Source organism: Pogoniulus pusillus, chromosome 14 (genome assembly GCF_015220805.1).
Source record: "Pogoniulus pusillus isolate bPogPus1 chromosome 14, bPogPus1.pri, whole genome shotgun sequence".
Taxonomy (NCBI): domain Eukaryota; kingdom Metazoa; phylum Chordata; class Aves; order Piciformes; family Lybiidae; genus Pogoniulus; species Pogoniulus pusillus.
This window is the reverse complement of record NC_087277.1, coordinates 3,755,593-3,780,578: the sequence shown is the minus strand read 5'-3', so window position 1 is coordinate 3,780,578 and position 24,986 is coordinate 3,755,593. Positions and strand designations below refer to the sequence as shown.

The following is a 24,986-nucleotide window of genomic DNA, read 5'->3' as shown; positions in this document are numbered from 1 at the left end:
AGAATTTTCTTCACATTACTGAAAGATACAACTTTTCATCCCAAGAGAGTATGGATGTTTGTGAGACAGAGAGCAGCAAAGTCCTCCAGAGACTCAAATGATAGAACTTACTTAGTATTCCTATTCTACTCAGAGTTCACAGCATCAGCTCAGATGCCGTGCAGGATACCTGCTACTCTGACAGCAAAAGGGAGTACTTAAAAAACCCAGCATTTAAAGGCACTGGTTAATATCATTGTTCCTCCATAATTAGATTCTGTAATACTATTCTACCCAGCTAACTGCTGGAAAGAAGGAGAGAAAGAAGAAAATATATAGGCATTCACACTCCCAAAAACCTCACAACAAAATTTTTTAGTTGTGTAGATCATACTGGACTTGAAACAGCCTGTTTTAATTTGAGTGTATGTTGTGTCTTCTGTCACAGAAAGGGAAAAATAGGTTTGAAGGTGCTGGAGTAACTTAGTAGAGGCAATTATTTCTGCAATAGTTCAAAGGCTGTAATGAACTTTTCAGTAATTTATGTATGAGCTCAAGTTTGGGCCTGAAAAGACTTAAATATTTCCACAAATTCACTCATAAGAGCAGTTCCATTTACCTTAACAGAGTTGCTTCCTCGTGTAAAATTACATAGACCTCACAGGGTCTTGTCCATGCCTTGGTGATGAAAATGCTTTGGGGGAGCTGACCAGGAAAAATAAATAAACAGTGCCTATATATAGTTATTTATAATACTCTCATTCTCTCACTGGCATTTTGACCTGGTGTAACTTAGAAAATTGAGCAACTGAGTGATGCAACCAGCCATATAAGATGGCATAAGAAAACTGCTGCATGTGAAAGATGCAGGATTAAAGTTTAACACAAGTTCATACTAGGAGTGAATATCAATAAAAATCTATGGAAGACTCTACTGGGCTAATATGTTCCTGTTACTTATCTCAGGTTCAAGTTTTGTTTCATCCAGATATTATGGTAGAAATATGTTTTAAAGGTAGAAATATGTTTTAAGGTAGAAATGTGTTCTAAAAGCATATGCAGCCATCCCCATCCCTCCAAACCTACTAAAACCTTTAGAGGGGATTTCCTGATTTTTTTGAGGGGTAAATTAATTGTGCTCTGTGAAATGATTCTGTCCAGTCAATGTGTGACTAGAAAACAAAATACAACCAAGCATTTATTTTTCAGATCACTTTCCTGATATTTTAATATCTTGTTCTGCTTTGGGGAATATGAGGCTGGAAATAAGGAGATGTCTTTTGCAGAGGAATGTACTTCTTAAGAAATTATTTTACTGTACCTTGGGAGGCTGAGACAAGCACTAAAAAAAGGGAAGTTGTTCCCCTTGTTCACGCACACATAATTTTCCTGGAGCAAATTGTCTGCTGCATCGCGCTCGTAAGACATCACTTATTCTGTGGTTGTCCACTAGAGACTGAACTAAGATCACTATTTCACTGTGAGCTGAATGTGGAGAAATACGAGTCTCTGGAGTGTGAATGTCTGGGTTAGGGTTAGTCCTCTCACACCTTGGAGGGAAGTGATTAAACAGGTAGGAAGTCCAATGAAAGGAGTTTATATCTGAGGGCTGTTTTCTTCGGCAGTGATTGTAAAGCTGACTACGGGCAGGAGCCACCCGCCTCCTCCTTTCCTTCCCAGCCCCCAGCCCTCTGCTCCCTGGGGTTTACATAAAACTGGGATTGTGCACGTATCCCCATGTGTCAGTTTTCCCTGGAATGAAAGGGCTCGTTTCTCTGTGTGATGGAGTATGGCTCACTCTGAACAAATGAGGCTGATGCAGCTCCATTATAGCATCTCTGAATACTGATTTGCATTGTTGCTATTGCCCTTACAAAACATCTCAGCTACAACTCATTTCCTTTCAAAACAAGCATAATGCTTAAGTGTAGCAGATGTGTAATGTAGACATCTTGCATCTCATTTTTATGCTCTGCACTTGTTTTTCTTCTTAGGTTTTTAATATCAGATATAGGGACTGTGTTTCACAATGCACCTGCTATGATGTAAAGAAGAATTAATGGCTGTAGGTCTAGGACTGGAAGTGAATAATTATAATATGGAATAAAGTTTAAGAATCTGAGCTATATTCTGACTTACATAAAGGAAATAGGTGTATTACTTCAACTAATACATATGACTTTCATTAAAAATGTGCATGGCCAGAGGTTGACAGCATCTATTATTTCCTCAGCACAAATTCTGACCTGCAATGTTGAAGGAGTATTTAGTAAGAAAATTTCCAAGAGTCACAGTTTGATTGACTTTGTAGCATTTCAATTTAAAAGTGTTTCACTTTTATATCCAAACTAGCAAACCTTTAGAAGCAAGACAACTATTTTCTTCTATTTTATTTCCAAAAGGCAGCTTTTTGATGCTTAAAGCCAAATGTTTGCTTTGATGACCTACAAGCTTGATTGTAAATCAAAGCCTGGGGAGCCAATTACTGTCGGTTAAGTCCCGGCCTTGTCCATTAGCATATCTCCAGTCAGCATAACTGGGATTGGTTGGCAAACCAGGGACATGGCAAACTGCTCTGTGCAGATACTACTCAGAAGAAGATGACTTAGTAAACATTTTTAGAGATTTTCCTAGAACTGTTTATTTTAATGCCGGATAACTTTCCCCATTGTTTAAGCTTGGGTTTCATTTCTGCAATATGTTTATACTAACACTTCAAAACAAACAGTTCATCACATTTTCTTTCTTGCATTAACTGACTGGCACATATGATACTGTTTGGCATTTCATTGCAGTGTCTAAATATTGCCAAAGAGGAGTTACATGAAATGTTATCATCGTGTCTGGAGTTTTCTGCTAGTCAGCTTGCTAAGCTTACAGTATCAAAGGGCTCAGGGTAGCTCTATTGACCTCATTGCTGTCTACAAGAACCTGAAGGGAAGCTGTAGCCAGGTGGGGTTGGTCTCTTCTGCCAGGCAAGCAGCAACAAAACAAGGGGACAAAGCCTCAGGTTGTGCTGGGGGAGGTCTAGGCTGGATGTTAGGAGGAAGTTGTTGGCAGAGAGAGTGATTGGCATTGGAATGGGCTGCCCAGGGAGGTGGTGGAGTTGCTGTCCCTGGAGGTATCACAGTATCACAGTATTATTGGGATTGGAAGAGACCTCACAGATCATCAAGTCCAACCCTTTACCACAGAGCTCAAGGGTAGACCATGGCACCAAGTGCCACGTCCAGTCTTGCCTTGAACAGCTCCAGGGACGGCGACTCCACCACCTCCCCAGGCAGCCCATTCCAGTGTCCAATGACTCTCTCAGTGAAGAACTTTCTCCTCACCTCGAATTGGTGCCATGGTCTAATTGGTTGGACAGGGCTGGGTGCTCGGTTGGACTGGATGATCTTGGAGGTCTCTTCCAACCTAGTTGATTCTGTGATTTATGATGAGTGTTTCATATACCTATCCATGAGTCTGAATAGTAATAATAATGGTTATTGCAGTAATAAGTGAATTTTACATGTCCACTTATTTTTCTTTTCTGTTCATTGCCCAAGCACAACACCATAAAAGTTTAAAATGAACCCTAAATAGCATTATACTTAGAGTAGCTAGGATAGATGTACAAGTCTGACTTGAAAGTGAACTACAATCATTCTGGGCAGCCAGATTCCTTTTCCCCTTTTCTCTGCAAATATTGATGACACCACTACACTTAAACCAAATAAAGAAGCTTCAACACACTTCCCTTTCCCTTCGAAGTGGCTCTGCTGTCACCAACTATAAACAGTAGTAGTGTAAAATGATAAGCTGAATTTGATCATTGAAGAAAGAAACTATATGGGTGTTTTTTTTTTTTTTTGGGAGGGGGGGATACCTGTAGTTGTTTGATAGTTTGCTTTAATCTAATTTAAAGTTTATTCTTACCATAGTTTTGATAAATTATTTGTCTATTGTGTTTTCCTTTCTTTGAGTTTGTTACTTGCAGAAGTAATAATGCAAGTGCTTACTTGGGTTTTAAATAGAATAGAGTCATAGAATGGTTCAGGCTGGAAGGGACCTCAAAGCTAATCCAGTTCCAACCCCCCACTGTAGCCAGGGACACCTCCCACTAGAACAGGTTGCTCAAAGTCTCCTCCAAACTGGCCTTAAACACCTCCAGTGAGGGAGCAGCCAAAACCTCCCTGGACAACCTGTGCCAGTGTCTCAACATTCTCTCTGGAAATAACTTCTTCCTAACATCCAGTTTGAATCTCCCCTCTGCCAGTTTAAACCCATTACTCCTCATCCTGTCATTACAAGTCCTTGTAAATAGTCCCTCCCTAGCCCTCCTGTAGCCCCCTTCTGGTACTGGAAGGCTACTCCAAGGTCTCATGGAAGCCTTCTCTTCTCCAGGCTGCAGAGTCCCAAGTCTTTTAGCATGCCATCATAGGAGATATATCAGGAATCTTGTTTTTGAGAGAGACTAGGCATTGTACAGATGAAAAATGGCTTTTGAAAAGACCTGTGCCTGTCACTGTGCTGTGTCTTCATTGAAAGTCTGTCCCTCTCTGCTATCTTTACCAGCAGGTCCTAGCACTGCAATGAAATACTAATATGCCTATGTGTATGGAGTGGTTGGATTTTGCCTTGGATTTCATATGGTTTGCTGAAGATGAGAGAACTCCTTACATGTCAGTTTTGCTGTGAAGCTGTGTGAAAGTGTGACAGAATCTGCCCTGAAGAGAGCAGATCTAAAGAGCTGTCTTAATACCCTGTGAGGCAAATTGATACCTAATGTTGGAGGTGGCCATAGTGTCTGTAAAACTTTGTCACATTTTCCCCTTCTTGAACTATTACAAGAAAGGAAAAAAAGAATAAACAAACACCAAACCAAAGAAAAAAAAATCTGCCCCAAACCCCCACCAAAACCATTATGTCTCATTGGAAGTTTAGTAATATAACATGTGACCATAAAGTCCACATCATATTTGGATGTAAGTGCAACCAGGAGATCCATGGTGAAATCCTTCCTTTCTGTTTATGTGAGCAGTACTAACAGGATTCTCTAAGCAATGCTTTTCCAGGAGTTCTTTCATTATCCAAGGTGCATCAGAGCTTAAAGGAGACAGTGAGAAAGTTTCACCCAAATCTGGCCACTTGTGTCCTATATGGCACCCAGCTTGGATTGAGCCCTAGAGGTTATTTGATTCTTTTTGCTTTGGAGTCAAAGAATTCTCATGGCCAAAGAAGAGCCTCATTCTGGAGACATTTGAAGTGCAGTTCCCACAAACAAGCCATGAAACAAATGGTGAGATTCAAGTGAGTGGAATTACTTACTTAGAATATACTGCTCAGTGGGTAAGCCAAATTTAAAGAGCACAAGTAAGTTCATGGAAACAAACTCATTCTAAGAAAATTCACCTTGGAGTGTAAATAAAAATTTGCTTTTCTACCTCAAAAAACCCAACCAACCTCTTGGCCAATATCATGTCTGGAGTCGCCGTCCCTGGGGCAGTTCAAGGCAAGGTTGGATGTGGCACTTGGTGCCATGGTCTAGCCTTGGGCACTGTGGTAAAGGGTTGGACTTGATGATCTGTGAGGTCTCTTCCAACCTTGGTGATACTGTGATACTGTGTGATACTGTGATACTGTAAAGTGCTGAAGTCATTCTGAGGTACCCACAAGAAAGAGGCAAGAGTTCAAACATGGAGATGCCTGAAAGCTTTACATTACTGAGGGATAACCTATTTGGCAATGATGTTTTCTTTAAGAAGCAAAAGAATCAGAGAAGCAAACTGAGGAATAGTCTCATGTTGCCACATTTGGTCAGCAATTACTTTAAAAAACATTTCCCATGCTTAAAAAGAAGCCTTTATCCTAATGTGCAGTAGAACCTGACTATGTTTATTTGCAGTGATGACAACTGTAATTAGGAACTTTCTGGTAACAATAAAATATCACATTTATTAGTCATCAGAACTGTCCAACCAACGTGCCCAGTGGGAGATCTCATTCGGAGCACTAAGAGCTTTTCTAAATTAAACTGATATAAAGTAAGTGCTGTGTCATTTTGAGGGTGCTGAGAATTCATTATTTCCATTCCCTTCTGTGGTTTGGAAACAATCTCTGTTTCACAGTGCTGGGTGCCTCATCAGAAAAGAAAAAACACACCAGAGTCCATGTGGGAAAACTATAAACCTGGGTATTTTAGGCCTGCCTCATCCCACCCAAACTTCTGGCCCAGAGATACCCAAGATAGTTTTATTCTTTGCTGTGGGGAAAAATTGTGTGATCTTTGAAGTCACAGAATCAACCAGGTTGGAAGAGACCTCTGAGATCATCCAGTCCAACCTAGCACCCAGCTCTATCCAGTCAACCAGACCATGGCACTAAGTGCCTCATCCAGGCTTTTCTTAGAGACCTCCAGGGACAGTGCCTCCACCACCTCCCTGGGCAGCCCCTTCCAATGGGAAATCACTCTCTCTGTGAAGAACTTATTTGCAAGATATCCTGAAAGGTAAAATTACTTAACCTCCTTGTGTCCTACTCAATATGCAGTTTAGCTTCGTTCACTCCTCCTCTGTATTTGCAGTAAGGTGCAAAGAAGGAAGAGCTCCCAAATGAGGATCTTCTAGAACCAGTACCATGAGTTTGGCTGTGCTGTGAACCTCATTTTCAGCACCAGCACCTTGAATAAACAGTCCTGGTGTAAAAGTCTTCCCAGTAGCATAAGGATTTCCTCTCTTGTTAAAGGCTTGAAGTTTGATCAGGAAAAAGGAAATTGAAATAGTTTCAGATTTCATAGGAATTCTTTTTCTTATGAAACAAGCTGTTCTTTAACACAAAGTTATTCTTCTGTAACCACATCTGCTTTTTGATTTTATTTTACTTTAAATTTTTTAAATGAAACACCAGGGTGGTGAAAATTCACTTGGAAGGGTAACTAAAAATATCACAATTTGGTGGAGGTTTGTACTGTGTTTTCATTAGTGCTCAAGCACAAAGATCAGGCTTTGCTTTTCATTGCTTTAGTTAGGAAACAGCTTAATCTATAACAATGTAAATCACTCCTAAACAGGAATAAGAATTCTACCCAGGGACTAACACCAGTTTAATCAACCCTCTTTAAAATGGATGCTGTTCACACTAGTGCCACTTCCTATGAGCCAGCAGTGTGCTCTTGCAGCACAGAAAGCAACCAGAGCCTGGGCTGCAGCAAGAGAAATGTGGCCAGCAGGGCAAGGTATGTGATCCTCCTCTTCTATTCTGCACTGGTGAGACCCCACCTGGACTACTGCATCCAGTTCTGGAGCCACTGTTACAAGAGGGCTATGGATGTGCTGGAAGGTGTCCAGAGAAGGGCCACGAGGATGATCAGAGGGCTGGAGCTGCTCTGCTATGAGGAGAGACTGAAGGAGTTGGGGCTGTTCGGTCTGGAGAAGAGAAGGCTCTGAGGTGACCTCATTGTGGCCTTTCAGTATCTTAAGGAGGCCTACAAGAAAGCTTGGTAGGGACTTTTTAGGCTGTCAGGTAGTGATAAGACTGGGGGGAGTGGAACAAAGCTAGAAATGGGGAGATTCAGTCTCAGTGTTAAGAAGAAGTTCTTCAGCATGACAGCGGTGAGAGTCTGGAAAGGATTGCCCAGGGAGGTGGTTGAAGCCTCATCCTTGGAGGTGTTTAAAACCAGTCTGCATGAGGCTCTAGACAGCCTGATCTATTGTGAGGTGTCCCTGCCCATGGCAAGAGGGTTGGTACTAAATGATCCTTTTGGTCCTTTCCAACTCTGACTGATTCTATGATTCCTTGTCTAAGCAAGACCTAACTTTTGGGCTATGCTGAACACTGGATAAACATATGGGTACAGGCAGTCAGAGCAAGGCAGACACAGGGTCAGCTAGGAAGATGCTCAAGTTGTACTATTTACATTTTTAAAAACTGGTTTGTGTTGAGAATTAAAACCAACCAAGCAACTAAAAAATGGATCAAGTTAATTTTATAATCACTTAGAAATTCTATACTCTAGGCCATGGAGTTATACAACTGAAAGAAATGTCTTATACTCCCTTTAGTAGCTTCTAGGAGTAGAAATGAGGGGAAACAAAGGCACAATAACTGGAGAATTATATTAGCTTTATGGTGATTTTTTTAGCAGGGGTACTTTGAAGTTCTGTTATGTGGTAGTACATGGTCCAGGTGGCCAAGAGAGCCAGTAGCATCCTGGCCTGCATCAGGAATGGTGTGGCCAGCAGGAGCAGGGAGGTCATTCTGCCCCTGTACTCTGCACTGGTTAGACCTCACCTTGAGTACTGTGTTCAGTTCTGGGCCCCCCAGTTTAGGAGGGACATTGAGATGCTTGAGCATGTCCAGAGAAGTGCAATGAGGCTGGTGAGAGGCCTTGAGCACAGCCCTACGAGGAGAGGCTGAGGGAGCTGGGATTGGTTAGCCTGGAGAAGAGGAGGCTCAGGGGTGACCTTATTGCTGTCTACAACTACCTGAGGGGTGGTTGTGGCCAGGAGGAGGTTGCTCTCTTCTCTCAGGTGGCCAGCGCCAGAACAAGAGGACCCAGCCTCAGGCTGTGCCAGGGGAGATTTAGGCTGGAGGTGAGGAGAAAGTTCTTCCCTGAGAGAGTCATTGGACACTGGAATGGGCTGCCCGGGGAGGTGGTGGAGTCGCCGTCCCTGGAGCTGTTCAAGGCAGGATTGGACGTGGCACTTGGTGCCATGGTCTGGCCTTGAGCTCTGTGGTAAAAGGTTGGACTTGATGATCTATGAGGTCTCTTCCAACCTTGTTGATACTGTGATGGTCAGTCATACGATTCTGTCTTAAAAGAGAGACAGAGAGGCTGAAAATGCAGATGCAGTCTTGTAGTTGGAAAATCTGGGTTGAATGTCCAGGAGTAAAAAAAGGATCAAAAATTCTGGAAGAAAACTGCAGAATTCCTTTCTCTTGAGCACCTCACCTGGTGTGTGTGCACATATATGCATGCATATATACACAGATAGATGCATTTAGATATTTGAGGTGTCTGGGGTTAAGGTACATGGAAATCTGGTTTGAAGTATTGCATCTTGAATTATAGAATCATAGAATGGTTTAGGTTGGAAGGCACCTCAAAAATCATGTAATACCAACCCCCTACCATAGGCAAGGATAACCTCTCACTAGAACAGATTACCTGGTGTCAATCTGCTGCTCTGGAATCAACCTGTTGGCTCAAAAATCCCAGGAAAGTCAGTAGCAAGGTGAAACCCTGTGTAGTGTTGTGCTAGTTTGGAGCTAGCTAGAATGTTTTGGTGAGAAGAACTAGATCACAGGCTGTGAAAGAGAAACAATGGGGATGTCTACTTCACTCATAGGCTTGCTGAGAGGTATAAGAGCAAGAATCCAAACACAAATAAAGCATTTGGTTACTGCCTGGGCTTTGAGCTGCATTTTCTCTCTAACCTCACCTACCATATCTCTGATTAATCCACCTGCTTGCTAACCCCCTGGCTGAACCTCCATTCTTCCTTGGGGCACAAGGCAACATCTGGGGTAAGGTAGAGAGGGGTGGGAGAAAGTGGAGGGGCAGTTGGGAGCCCCTCCTGGGGACTCAGGTTTCTGGGAGGGCTGCTGTGTTTCTGTATTATCTTTTACCTTGTCTATTTCTGTCTATAACTGTATAGACTGTAAATATCTGCTTGGATATTGTGCTAGCTGTAAATATAAGCTTCATTCAATTTCCATAGCTGGCTGAGTCTAGACTGGGTGATTTACAAAGTGTGGGGGATGGGGAACACCCAAAGCACTACAAATTTGCATGCATTAATTCTGTGTGAAAAAATCCCCACACTGCGTTGCTGATAAATTCTAAATGTGCCTTTGCTTTTGTCCTTTCTAGAAGGCTTTTGAAGCAACAGTTTTCATCTGTCCTTGAAAGAAATACTGGGGCTTTGTACTGCTCATCCCAGGCATAGAATGGTTTAGGTTGGAAAAGATCTCAAAGCTCATCTAGTTCCAACCCCCTGCCATAGGCAGAGACACCTCCCACTAGAACAGGTTGCTCAAGGCCTCATCCAACCTAGAATCATATAATAGGATCATAGAATGGTTTAGGTTGGAAGGGATCTCAAAGCTCATCCAGTTCCACCCCCCTGCCATAGGCAGGGACACCTCCCACTAGAACAGGTCACTCAAGGCCTCATCCAACCTGGCTTTGAACACCTCCAGAGAGGGAACAGCCACAACCTCCCTGGGCAACCTATGCCAGTGTCTCAACACCCTCACTGGAAAGAACTTCCTAACATCCAGTTTAAATCTCTCCTCCACCAGTTTAAAGCCATTACTCCTCGTCCTGTCTTTACAAGACCTTGTAAGTAGTCCCTCCCCAGCCTTCTTGTAGGCCCTCTTTAGATTCTGGAAGGCTACTTCAGTCTCCTCGAAGTCTTCTCTTCTGCAGGCTGCAGAGCTCCAACTCTTGTAGCCTGTCCTCATAGCAGAGGTGCTCCAGCCCTCTGATAGTATTTCTGTCCTTTCTTGTGCATATGTTACAAGACAAACCTGCTTGTCCTTTGTGCATGCATGGTTATTTGTTGGAGTGTATTCTTGCCATTGTTGTGTTCTGTCTAATTGTCTTCCTGCAGATAATGTACAGGATGTTCTTTCTGCAATAAGAATGTATGGGAGCAACCAAAATCCACTTGTTCCAGTTAACACAATTCAATTCTGACTCTGTTCTCCTGGGGGCTTTGAGTCCTGACATTTTCTATTCCTTCTGTACCAGGCAGGCAAATAGGCTTGAGAGATTACCCTAGAGATAGGATAAGCTGTAAGCATCCCTGCCAGTAAACTAAGACAAGAACTGTGTGAGACAACTAGAAGTATGAGCAGACAGCCTTAGAAGGTAATTCATCTCTTTTTGACAGCATGGCTTCTTTCACACTAGAGCATAGATGATCAGATAGGTGATAATCAAATTGGAATCTAAGAATTAATTCTGCTGCAGCCTGATAATGCCATTTATAGACTGATCCTGCCTTCTTTCACATCAAAACTTCCTTTTAAGGCTGCATGCAAGAGGATTTTCTTGAAAGATACTATCTATGTTACAAAACTCGTGTCTTAGGGGTAACATTGGTTACCAGGCCAGGATTGTAGTTTCTTCATCTGTAATCCACACTACCCTAAACCTGCAGAGGGAATTTGGGCAGTTTCCCAAAGAGAAGTACTGGTGTCACTTGTGTGCTCCTGCCCACCATTTCAAATGTTATTACAATCTTTTAGTCCTTACAAAAGGTTCTCAAGCCTTCAAAGAGGAGTCTTTTCTTCCTGACTGTAGGTGAAGAAAAATATTCTTGGTGTGCAAATTTATTATTTTGATATCATAGAATCATGGAATCAAGCAGGTTGGGAGAGACCTCCAAGCTCAGCCAGTCCAACCTAGCACCCAGCCCTAGACAATCAACCAGACCATGGCACTAAGTGCCTCATCCAGGCTTTGCTTCAACACCTCCAGGGACAGCAACTCCACCACCTCCCTGGGCAGCCCCTTCCAATGCCAATCACTTTCTCTGATAAGAACTTCCTCCTAACATCCAGGCCATACCTCCTCCGGCACAACTTGAAATTCATGATTATGATCATGATTATGAGGAAAGATCTAAAGAATGTTTTCTGTCTCCTCCACACCTGATGTGTTGAAACACACCATCTTCCTTAAAGAATCATAGAATCATAGAATCAACCAGGTTGGAAGAGACCTCCAGGATCATCCAGTCCAACCCATCCCCCAGCCCTATCCAGTCAACTGAACCATGACAACAAGTGCCTCATCCAGGCTTTTCTTGAAGACCTCCAGGGACGGTGCCTCTACCACCTCCCTGGGCAGCCCATTCCAATGCCAATCACTCTCCCTGTGAAGAACTTCCTCCTTACATCCAGCCTACATTTCCCCCGACACAACTTGAGACTGTGTCCCCTTGTTCTATTGGTGGTTGCCTGGCAGAAGACCCCAACCCCACCTGCCTACAGCCTCCCTTCAGGTAGTTGCAGACAGCAATGAGGTCTGCCCTTAGCCTCCTCTTCTGCAGGCTGCACACCCCCAGCTCCCTCAGCCTCTCCTCATAGGGTTTGTGTTCCAGGCCCTTCACCAGCTTTTTTGCCCTTCTCTGGACACCTTCCACTATCTCAACATCTAAGTATTAAGTATTAATTTGGATTGTTTAAATAACAAATGATGCTAACTGGTAAAGTGAAAATGTAGGTCTTTTAAACTGGTCTTTTCCAAAGTACAGACATGTATCAGAAGATGATAAAAAGTGATTACAGGGCTGGGTCACCTTTCCTATGAAGACAGGCTAAAAGAATTTGGGCTGTTCAGCCTGGAGAGAAGACTCTGGGGAGACTCTATAACTACATTTCAATATCTGAAGTGGACTTACAGGAAGGCTGGAAAAGCACTGCTTAGAAAGGCTTGCAGTGATAGGACGAAAGGCAATGGTTTGAAACTGGAGCAGGGTAGGTTTTGGTTGGACATCAGGAGGAGGTTCTTTACAAAGAAAGTAGTAAAATACTGGAACAGTTTGCCCAGGCATGTGCATCAGACTTGATGTGGCCCTGGGCCAGCCTGATCTAATTGGAGCTGTCCCTGCTCACTGCTGGAAAGTGGACAAGATAACCTTTGAGGGTCCCCTCCAACCTGCTGCAATCTGTGAATACATATTTTAGTATTCAACCTTTAGCACCCTCCATATCCATAGAACATGTTTAAATACCCACAAAAAAAACCCCAAAGGAGCAGATCTGGTATGAACTTTAGAGCTGCTTTTACATTTATCTTCAGGGTGGTGGTAGATTTGCCTGCCCTTTGGAACATATTATTTATGAATGTTTGAAAGTTGTCAGCCTATGTTTATGAAAGTGTTTTTCTTTCTGAACTCCTCTGCAAATATGGTATTGCACAGTGGGGATTTAGGGGGGAAAAAAGAATGTAGTTGTTAAATGATGATTTTTTAAACGTTTTTCCTAAGTGATGTTTGTATGGAATGAATTTTACGTTTGGATTGAACCACCCGTGGCTCTATTTAAATTAGGAGGAAGTTCTTCACAGAGAGAGTGATTTCCCATTGGAATGGGCTGCCCAGGGAGGTGGTGGAGTCGCCATCCCTGGAGGTGTTCAGGAAAAGACTGGATGAGGCACTTAGTGCCATGGTCTGGTTGACTGGCTAGGGATGGGTGGTAGGTTGGACTGGATGAGCTTGAAGGTTTCTTCCAACCTGCTTGATTCTATGATTCTAAATGTGCCAGTTTTCATGTTTGTTTGTTCAGCTTTGGCTATCTTCAGCAATAATTATCTGCTGGGAGTTTTGATTTTCATGTAGAAGCCTTTTGCAGGAAAGAGAACTGTATTAAATAAATCTCTTCTTTAAAACTCTCCCATCAGCTCAGTGTGGGGGTTACAGTGAGGGTGAATAGTCTTATTTCCATACTCATCCTTTCTCCTGAGTCCTAGAGTTTATGTTGCAGGAAGGCAAAGATCTTCAGAAGATTCTCAGAGCATTCATTCTCCTATACCTCTCTGATTTGTCATGAAACACCTGTGTATAGAATCATAGCATCACTCAGGGTTGGAAGGGACCACAAGGATCATTCTTATGTACAGCATTTGTAAAGTAGTCCATAGAAACTGAAGTCTTCTTGTGACCTCAAGATGGAAATCTACAACAGCTGCATGGCTTTGATATTTGCTTGTCTGGGCTTCAGCTCTGCCTTCATACCATAAAGGTATGAAAATTAATTCAATGATATTAGAATCATAGAATCAGTCAGGGTTGGAAGGGACCACAAGGATCATCTAAGTCAAACTCCCCATGCCATGTGCAGGGACACCCTACTCTAGATCAGGCTGGCCAGAGCCTCATCCAGCCTGGCCTTAAACACCTGTGTATTTGATAGTTCTGAAATCTCACAGGAGCAAGATATATACAACCTGGTGAAACCCATTGCAGCCTTGGAAACTTGGCCATTTGTATGTAGATAAAAGTAGATTAAAAGTGGATTTAAGATCACTGCCATTATCCTCAAAGTATAAAGTATATTTCTTCCTATCATAGTTATGTATTTACCCTCTACAGTCTTAACTCATCAGGAAATTCCTGTGGCCTTCTAGGCCACATCAGCAAGTCAACACAGTAACAGGCAGACCCCAAACCATGATGCTTTTGGTGCTGTGCCTGGAATTTTGAGGATGTGCTTAGAGGGAAAATTGCTCAAAGAGGTGACCTAATCTCTTCCTGAATGAACTCTTCCCCTTTGTTCCTTGGCTAAAACTCCATACTTCACTCTGTGTGTGACTTACTATAGTAGAGATAAATGGTCAAGAGCCACCTATCTTTCCTGTGTCACTTGTGTGCTGTTAATGGGAAAGGCCATCAATGCTCTGCTAGAAAGTTTTTCTGTGTTGCTATTTTTGTGTGGAGGAGATAGGGACTGCGAAATTCTTTATCACTTCAGCCTGTTAACTGCAGAGGCGATGATTAAGGTTGTTTCTCTTCACATTTTTCTTGAATGATCCAGTTTGAGCTCTTGGCTTTTCCAAGAATCCTGCCTGTTGCAATAAATATCCTGTTGTGTATTCTTCTGACATCGTTTGCCTCCATGACATCGTACAGCTCAACCGTTACGGCCTCAGCCTTCGTGTCAGTTGGTGAAGAATTGTTTGTACCTGTTACAATACCAGAGTTTTATGCAGGGAAGCATGACCAAGACAGCTGTATTTGCAGAGGCACACAAGCCAGGAGGAGTTTGCCAAGTACCAAAGGGTTATCATTAAAGGTGAAGGATGATTACTGCAGGATGAAATCGATGATCATTGGTAAAAGAGGTTTTATAGTTTGCTTGATGAGCCATTGTGCCAGATATTGTGCAAAGATACAATACACATCTCTATCTCTAGCTGCCAAGTGTCCTGTTGAATGAGTAAATTCAAATCCTCATTAGCAGAGTTTTGCTGATGAGGCTGACTGGTGTTTTTTTCACACTCCACTGGCTTCTCTGAAACTAAGCTGTTAGTGGAGTTTCTGCATCTCACCTCACCGGCTAAATGCTTTCAATTCATTGCACACCTGCATACACTGCTCTAAAGATCCAATAAAATGCTTGGGTAAACTATGAGATATCTGTGATGAGTTTGTGGCTTGGGTAAGCTGTAAATGCAATAAGAATATATGTAATGTTCTGTGCTAGTTTGACCCTAGCTGGGATGTTTTGGTGAGAAGAATTAGATTCTAGGCTGTGAAAAGGAAACAGTGGTGATGTCTGCTGCACTCATAGGCTTGCTGAGATGGATAAAAACAAGAACATAGATATAGATAAGGGTTTGCTCTCTGGCTTTGGGCTGCACTTTTGTCTCTAACTTAACTCTCTCTAGCTGCCTAACTAATCCTTCTGCTTTCTACCCCCTCTGGCCAATCCTCCAAACTCACCTTGAATGTAAGGCAAAGTCTGGGGTAAGGTAGAGGAGTGAGAAGAAGGTGGAAGGGTGGTTGGGAGCCCCTCCTGGGGCCTCTGGTTTCTGGGAGGGCTGTTGTGTTCCTATATTACTTTTTACCTTGTCTATTTCTGTCTATAGCTGTAGACGTTGTAAATACCTGCTGGGATATTGTGCTAAGCTGTAAATAGAAAGCTTCATTCTTCAATTTCCAGCTGGGCTGAATCTAGACTGGGTGATTTTTTTAAGTGTGTGGTGGGGTGGGGGGATGGGGAACACCCAAACCATCACACATTCTCAAGTTATCTTTTTTTCCTTTTTAATCATAAAATATATCCATAAAGTAGTAAGGGAAAAGTAACTCCCAAGGGAACTGAAGATGAGTTTGTAACTGCAGACTATTGGAAAGAGTCATCTCAGAGTGAATATTAAATGATCTGGAGAAACACTAGAAAGGCAAAAATATAAGCTGAGGTGTGGGGGTGGTGTTTCAGAGCAAGAGGTTTGTCTGAAGTTGATGAAAGATTTTCATTGAAAGTCTGTCTGGAAGGTGTTGCGGAGGGCAGAAATACGTGGCCGAGAAGAAAATTTATCAAAAATAGATATTTTTATTTTTACAAAACCCGCCCCCACAACTATATATACAAAGATTAATTTCGTTTGATAAACAGGTTCAGTTGCATGAGAATTCTACGAGGATACCATTAATAATCTGACTATATATATTTGGAAGTCAGTTTTTGGAGAAGGACTCAGCTATTAATTAATAGCGGTTTCTTACTAAATTAAGCTAAGCCAAATAACTCACTCAGGCTGGCTCGTGCAGTCGGTCTTCCTCCTCCAGCGGCTGCAGGAGTCGTTAAGGGTCGTTAAGGGTCGTTAGGCAGACAAAGGTGTGCCTAACACCAAAGCAAGTCCTTAGTCTCTCCGCAGTCCAGGCACAGGAGAGTGAGCGAACTCGTCCAGGCGCACGCAAAATCCAAAGCGGGAACCCCAAAGGCGGGAAGACCCCCAATATTTATACCCTTCGCTAGACAAAGGGCAGAGTTACCACACTTTAGGCGCGAAAGCGCACGGCCAATCCCAGCCTGGCTCCAGCGCGGGAACTCACGGGGCAGTCGCCGCCCCCTTCTCGGCTGCAGGGCAGGCGAGGGGGGGGGAAACCAGGCGGCTGTTCCCCTTTCCCCCCGAAGTCCGGGCAGGAGAGGAATTTAGGGGTATAGGACTCCAGGACAGAAGGTTGCTGTTGTAATCCCTAAATTTGTGTGCTGCCAGAGGTATCAACATGCCATTACAGCACACACAATAACATAACTTCTTCTGCAGAGACAGAAAAAGCTGCTCTGGTGTACAGTAGTATGTTCAGTAAATGCCCTGAAGCAATGTGGCTGTGAACTATCTACTGGCTATGTGACTCTACCAATATAACACTAGGCATTGCAAGGGTATTACAGTCTGCTGATGGAAAAAATCACAACTGCTGACCCTGGTTTCATCTTTAAAGACCAACCAGAACATTAACTGAAATATTTTTGCTAAATGTAAGATGAATAAAGACAGTGTTTAGCACATGGTTTAATAAAGAAACCATCAGTTCTCCACATTTGGCTGGTTAGCAAAGTATCTGAACTGCAGACATCTCCCAGCTGAAGTGTTGAATCAGAATGCAGTCGGGGTGGTGGTGGTGGTGCAGGTCATCAACAATGAACCACTCTCTTACCAGGAACACTCTCACAGCTGTCAGGGCAACCTCCAAAGGAATTACTTGTGTTTGCTGCATGTACTTGACCATTAAGTGAAGAAACAATTTGCTAGCATCAAGCAAACACCATAGAGTGTCTGTGATGAATTTGAGGCCAGAAATGCTAGAAAGGCATTTGCCCAAACTTGCCAACATTGGATTTTGCAAGATTTAAGGACCTAACCAAGGGTTCTGTTTAGAGATGATTATACTCTGAACTTTCCAGGAAATGTCCAGCACATTACAGGCTTCACCCCTATGAAAAAAAATAGTTTTCATTTCACCACTGGAGAATGTTACCACAAATATGTGACTACTTTTCAGTAGACTTCAACAGAAGGTAGAACTGAGTGTAAATTACTCTGTTAATCTAAACAAGAACACATCTATTTTATACTTTTGGATAAGTAGGTGAGAATGGGAAGTCCAGAGACTTCCTATAGAAGCCTTCCTACAGAGAACAATGTCACAACAATTGAAAGCACTGAAAAAAAGTAAATGCCTTGCACAATTCACCTAGGAGGTCGTAGAATTTGTAGAATCATAGAATCAACCAGGTTGGAAGTGACCTCCAAGATCATCCAGGCCAACCTAGCACCCAGCCCTATCCAGTCAACCAGACCATGGCACTAAGTGCCTCAGCCAGGCTTTGCTTCAACACCTTCAGGGACAGCAACTCCACCACCTCCCTGGGCAGCCCATTCCAATGCCAATCACTCTCTCTGACAACAACTTCCTCCTAACATCCAGCTCAGACCTCCCCTGGCACAACTTGAGACTGTGTCCCCTTGCTCTGGTGCTGGTTGCCTGGGAGAAGAGACCAACCCCACCTGGCTACAGCATCCCTTCAGGTAGTTGTAGACAGAAATGAGGTCTGCCCTGAGCCTCCTCTTCTGCAGGCTGCACACCCCCAGCTCCCTCAGCCTTTCCTCATAGGGTTTGTGTTCCAGGCCCCTCACCAGCTTTGTCACCCTTCTCTGGACACCTTCCAGCACCTCAACATCTCTCTTGAATTGAGGAGCCCAGAACTGGACACAGCACTCAAGATGTGGCCTGCCCAGTGCTGAGTACAGGGGCAGAAGAACCTCCCTTGTCCTACTGCCCACACTGTTCTTGAGCCAGGCCCAGGATGCCATTGGCTCTCTTGGCCACCTGGGCACACTGCTGGCTTATCTGTACCCCATCTGTTGCTTGCAGACTCATGGCCATATAAAGTTCCCCAAGATCAGAGAATCCAAAGTTTTGTTGGAGGCACCAACCTCTGAGCCACTTGTTAATCAAATGCGATTTCCTATTCCTCTCTGCATTCCAACCTGTGACTGAGGGTATAGATGAAAAGGCTACCTGTTCAAGCAAAGCCTGGATGAGGCACTTAGTGCCATGGTCTGGTTCATTGGACAGGGCTGGGTGATATGATGGACTGGATGAGCTTGGAGATCTCTTCCAACCTGGTCGATTCTATGATCACTTTCCTAGACATCCAGCCAGCTCTTACTTTAATATATATATATATATATATATATACACACATACACATGCACACACTTCTAAGTTGAAATGGATGTGCCAACGTTGCAAAGTGTTTTAACATTAATCACAAACAGAAAGAAAAGAATTTGTGTGGAATTCAGATTCTTAAAGCTAGGACCTACTAATTGTTTTTCCTTAATGTCAAATCCATAAGGTAAAAAAAGCAGCAGTTGTTACTTTCTACCTTAAAGCCAACCAGTGTCCTCTCCTCCCCCCAAAAAAACCTGCTTTATAAACCAAATGGAAAAACAAACCAGCAAGCAAGCAAAAAACCAAAACCCAAAGCCCCAAACCAAAAAACAAAAAGCAAATGGTTTCCTAGATCCAGAGTTTAACACTCCCACATATCTTGGAAACATCTAGCAATTTGTCTACTGACCCCCTGGGGTCTTTCCTAGAAGCAGAATTGAGTAAGACTGACATTTTGTTGCACTCTTATGAGCATGAAAATATGGTATGAATTCTTGATTTGTAAAATATGAAGCAAGTGTGGTATCCTTTTAATTTCTGTGCATCTTTAAAGACCACTTAGAATCACAGAATCATAGAATCATCCAGGTTGGAAGAGACCTCCAAGCCCAGCCAGTCCAACCTAGCACCCAGCCCTGGCCAATCAACCAGACCATGGCACTAAGTGCCTCAGCCAGTCATTTCTTGAACACCTCCAGGGATGGTGACTCCACCACCTCCCTGGGCAGCCCATTCCAATGCCAATCACTCTCTCTGCCAACAACTTCCTCCTAACATCCAGCCTAGACCTCCCCTGGCACAACTTGAGACTGTCCCCCCTTCTTTCAGTACTTCTCAGAATCCCTGGAGGTGTTGAAGAAAAGCCTGGATGAGGCACTTAGTGCCATGGTCTAGTTGACTGGATAGGGCTGGGTGTTAGGTTGGACTGGATGATCTTGGAGGTCTCTTCCAACCTGGTTGAGTCTATGATTCTATGATTCTATGATAAGAGAATGCAGTGCAAGCTTTGTATTATGAGACAGCTTCACATCCTAAGTCAGAGCTGCTCTGTGGGTTTTTTTTCTGTCAGAGTGCATATCTGAATCATAGAATCCTAAACACAGAAGATTCAGTTTGGGTTTGTTTAAATTTGGGGTTGCTTCTACCAGGCTTAGGCTGGTATTGCTTTCATGCTTTTCAGGTGCTGCTAGCATGAGCCCTTATCAAAAAGAATTACTAGGGAAAAAATCCCCAGTAATTTCCTATGGGAAAATGAACCCAAATGAGGTTTTCAACACATTCCACACACTCAAAGCATTATTATTAAATAGCCTCGAGAGGATTAAAAACTGGGGGGGCTGGGGGGGAAAAAGCTTCTCAACTCTCTCACCCAGAGTGTGATGCTAATGCATTCCTGTGAAACTTGGCCCGATGCTGCTTACAGTGAATCAGTGGTAAAAATCTAAGCTCGCTTCCTGTCCAGGAAAGGGCATTTCCCAGCCTTAGGCCCACCCAGCTGTGCCTGACCCCTCATCCCCTCCTTCCCCTGCTGCTTTCAAGACTGGCAGAATTTCCAGGTCTACTTTTTTTGGCATTGTTTTCTTAGACTGAGCTACTTGGAAACATCTCTGTCTTAAGGTAAGGGGATTTCTTAAGGTACAAGATAGACCTTAGCTCTGTCCAGAGAAACCTATTTGACAGAACAGGAAATTCCCAGATGGCCAGGAGGAATTTTAAAGAGCCAGGGGGGCGTATTGCAAAATGCTAGCCTGGCACCCATGGAGACTGAAGTCTGTTATTTATAGAAGAGCAGAGGCAGAAAACAGATGGTGTGCTTCCTCACAAGATGTTCTACAATCACTGCCTTGTGTCAGCATAAATTTGTGGGGTACCACATCAAGAACTGAGACCACAGTACGATCTCTGTCCCCAGCCAGTTCTTTCCTCCACGTGCCTAGGATGATAGCAGCTAATGCTATGTGCAGGGGCAGTTTTATAGTGCAAAAAAAAAATGACCACTTTTAGCCCTGCAAAAACAGCATGAGCCAAAAACCATGTCAATGGCACCAGTGGAACAAAGCCAATGTCAATCTGCTGCAGCTGAAAGAAGACTCAAGCCCAGTCTGTGAGAATCAGGCAAACTCAGATTTATTTTTGATTTCAGGGTAGAATTCTGTGCACAGCTTTTATTATGTGCACAGCCTTCTTCCAACACTCCCCAGGCCTGCAAGTGGGGAGTGTATCTCAGGGGAATAATTTTATAAAGACATTTTCAGAATCTCCTTTTATGTTCAAGTGAAAAAAAAAACCACAACCCCATAAGAATAACTTTGCCTGTTGGTTCATTTTCAGTATTCCTCTTTCCAAGCCTGTAAAACACCGCAGAAGAAGTGAGATACCTGTTGAAAGAATTGATCAGGCAGAATCATTTTAATTTAAACCCAGTCCAGGGTTCTCTCTAGCCTATAATTTCAGGGAACATTGGAGCTTTTCTTGTTTCTTTTGTGATAGAATCAGAGAAGAGAATCATAGAATCATAGAATCAAGGAGTTTGGAAGAGACCTCCAAGCTCATCCAGTCCAACCTATCAACCAGCCCTAGACAATCAACCAGACCATGGCACTAAGTGCCTCATCAAGTCTCTTCTTGAACACCTCCAGGGGCAGTGACTCCACCACCTCCCTGGGTAGCCCATTCCAATGGGAAATCACTCTCTCTGCCAACAACTTCCTTCTAACATCCAGCCTTGAGACTGTGTCTCCTTGTTCTGTTGCTGGTTGCTTGGGAGAAGATGCACTGCATTGGTGTCAGCCTGTTTATCTGGGAACAGTTGCTTCTGCACTTGATAGAGAGAATATGCCTGTGGAATGTTGATACAGAAAAGATCATGCAAACTGTCCCCACTGAACTAGAGGCATCTGAGTTCAAAGGGAACTATTTGTAACTTTTCTTCTACTGCCCTGGTTTATTGGTTTAATTAAGGAAAATATTTTGTAGCTGGCTGTGCTGAAGTGCATACTAAAGGAGGGAGGGGGAAAATCATCAATCTGCTGGGCTGCTCTGATAGCAATTATGTTGCAAAAGAAAAAAAAGTAGATCCATATTGAACATGTGATAATATGACATTGCTTTAGTTAGAGATGTACTAAATCTACACTTGGAGGAGTGGTAGCAAACATGATCTGAAAACCAGGAACCCTTTTTTTTCTGAACTTGGTGGAGCTTGCATGACTTGGTTGGTAGAGTTATATGTCGTCCCTCTGGCATCTCCTGAGAATGAAGATGCCATTTAATACAGTATGCCAGTCACCAAGTCCATAGAATTGTAGAATCATAGAATCAACCAGGTTGGAAGAGACCTCCAAGCTCATCCAGTCCAACCTCTCACCCAGCCCTGTCCAATCAACTAGACCATGGTACTAAGTGCCTCATCCAGGCTTTTCTTCAACACCTCCAGAGATGGTGACTCTGGCACAGGCACTTTGCTTTTGTGTTTCTGCATTGCAACATGCAGAGAAAAAAATCTTACTGTGAAGGTGACCAAGTAAGATTAAAAAAATAATGAGAGCTACTTGAGTCTCCCTCCCCACTAACAACCTCTCCCTCTCCTTACATTTTTTAACCCATTCATATTTTTCAGCTTCTGCTGGATGAGGCACTTAGTGCCATGGCCTAGTTGACCATATAGGGCCAGGTGCTAGGTTGGATTGGATGATCTTGGAGGTCTCTTCCAACTTTTTTGATTCTATGATTTTAACTGAATTGTAGGAAAAGCAGAAAGAAAATTGTGGGTAAAAACAGTTGCTGTTTGCATTTAAACCACAAGCAGCAACTCCTGCTAGGTTGGACTGGATGATCTTGGAGGTCTCTTCCAATCTGGTTGATTCTATGATTCTGGGATTCTATACTCTAGTTGATTGGACAGGGCTGGGTGCTAGGTTGGACTGACTGAACTTGGAGGTCTCTTCCAACCTGACTGATTCTATGATTCTATGAAATGTAAGAAATTCAGTTGCCTGTGATTCTTTTGAATAGTCCATTTGACAAAATGATTCTTTATTGAAGATAAACTTTCTAAACCAAAATTCAGTCCTTATTACCTTCCTTTGGCATATCTTTTGTACATGGAAGAACATAGTTTGCCTGTGTGGAAGTTATTCTGGAGGCAAATATAGAAGGTTTTCAATATTTAGTTATTTTAACTACAGAGCACAGGTAAAAAGATGTCTTGGATTCACAACTCCTCATGACTGAACAATGTACATTAAACAAAAGATTCAGTGGAGCAGAGACATACATTTGTGTGCCCCTCTGCTCCATCCTGCTCTGCCAAGCTCTGCTGCTTCCTTTGCCTTCACCAAGCTGAGCAGCTTAAGATGGCTTGGGATCTCCTGGCCTTGTTCTGGGTTCAGACCAGAAAAGTCTGCCTGTTAAAGTCAGGTGGTAGAGTCCTATGCAGGTTTGATGATGAATAAACCCAGACTCAGGGCTGGACCACTTCCTGTATGGGAATGGACTGAGAGAATTGGGGTTATTCAGCCTGGAAAAGAGAAGGCTCCAGGAAGACCTCAGAGCAGCCTTCAAGGACCTGAAAGGGACTGCAAGAAATCTGAGGAGGCACTTCTTACAGGGCCTTAGAGTAATAGGGTGATGGGGAATGGATTGAAGCTTTAGGAAGGTAGATTTAGACAGAATATTGGGAAGAAGTTCTTTACAGTGAGATTGGAGAGACACTACAAGAAGCTGCTTTGGGAGGTTGTGAGTGCTACCTCCTTGGAGGTGTTCAAGACCAGGTTGGGTGAGGCCTTTAGCAACCTGGCCTGGTGGAAGATGTCCCTGCCCATGATAGGGGTTGGAACTAGACGACCTTTCCAAACCAAAATCATAGTATCATAGAATCAACCAGGTTGGAAGAGATCTGCAAGATCATCCAGTCCAACCTAGCACCTATCCAATCAACTAGACCATGGCACTAAGTATATTCTATGAATTCTATGAATTGATTCTATGACACTATGGTAAGCACAGCTGAAACACAACTGCAGTTAACATTTACAGGAGAAGCAAATGTTAATATTCAAATGATAAAAAACAGTTTACTGATAGAAATAAAAGGCCTGGGAAGTAGTGATGTCAAAGGCAGAACTTCAGGCTCCTTTCAGTGCTGTCAAGACTCCATAGCAAGCCCTGCAGATTTAGTTTCTGGCATTATGAAATAAGCTGCCTTCATGCTCTAATTTTGGTGCATATCTTTATTACAGCTCTTTTAATTATTGACAGAGCTCCATGCTTGTTTTTGGGGTATTGCATCCCTCCTTTTAAATAATGTCAATAATTGATCATACTTCCATAGCCATTTAGCACATTTACTATGCTGTGTGCCACTTTAGCTGACTTTTCCTATGTGTCTTCATGTTTTCTACTGTGGGTCTCAGAAAAGCTGTGTTCATCTAAATATTTAGAATGAGAGACTTTTGTTTGATTTATATTTCTTTCCAAGGTCTTCTAGTGTGGAAGAGCTGGCTTGTTAGGTCAAGCCACTGTTATCTCTGGAATATAGCATGTAAGGGAATGAACTATTGAAATATGTAAGCACACACAGATTTGATACGAATGTAAGGAACATCAGCAGTAAAGGCATTACTGCTGAGTAGAAATCACATGAGATTTTCTGTAGCTAGAGGGAATGATAAGAAAAATTCCAAGGAACAGTGCTGTTAGATCTGAAAAATTGTAGAAGACTCTTCAACTAAGACTTTTCATGATTGCCACTTGCAGGTTCACAGGCTCACAGGATGTCAAGGGTTGGAAGGGACCCAAAGAAATCATAGAATCATAGAATCATCCAGGTTGGAAGAGACCTCCAAGATCATCCAGTCCAATCCATCACCCAGCCCCATCCAGTCAACTATAACATGGCACTAAGTGCCTCATCCTTCTCCTTTCTTGAACACCTCCAGGGACAGCGACTCCACCACCTCCCTGGGCAGCCCATTCCAATGCTAATCACTCTCTCTGCCAACAACTTCCTCCAAACATCCAGCCTAGACCTCCCCTGGCACAACTTGAGACTGTGTCCCCTTGTTCTATTGCTGGTTGCCTTGCAGAAGAGACCAACCCCCACCTGGCTACAATGCCCCTTCGGGTAGTTGTAGACAGCAATGAGTTTTGCCCTGAGCCTCCTCTTCTCTAGGCTAAACAACCCCAGCTCCCTCAGCCTCTCCTCACAGGGCTGTGCTCCAGGCCCCTCACCAACTTCGTCACCTGTCTCTGAACACCTTCCAACACCTCAACATCTCTCTTGAATTGAGGAGCCCAGAACTGGACACAGCACTCAAGGTGTGGGCT

At 43.2% G+C, this 24,986-nt stretch overlaps 1 protein-coding gene across 1 annotated transcript in view; it reads left to right on the top strand.

The window, feature by feature from the left end:
• ANGPT1 (angiopoietin 1) overlaps window positions 1-24,986 on the top strand; it is a 194,072-nt gene that overhangs the window by 21,722 nt on the left and 147,364 nt on the right. The gene's annotated exons all lie outside the window — the stretch shown is intronic.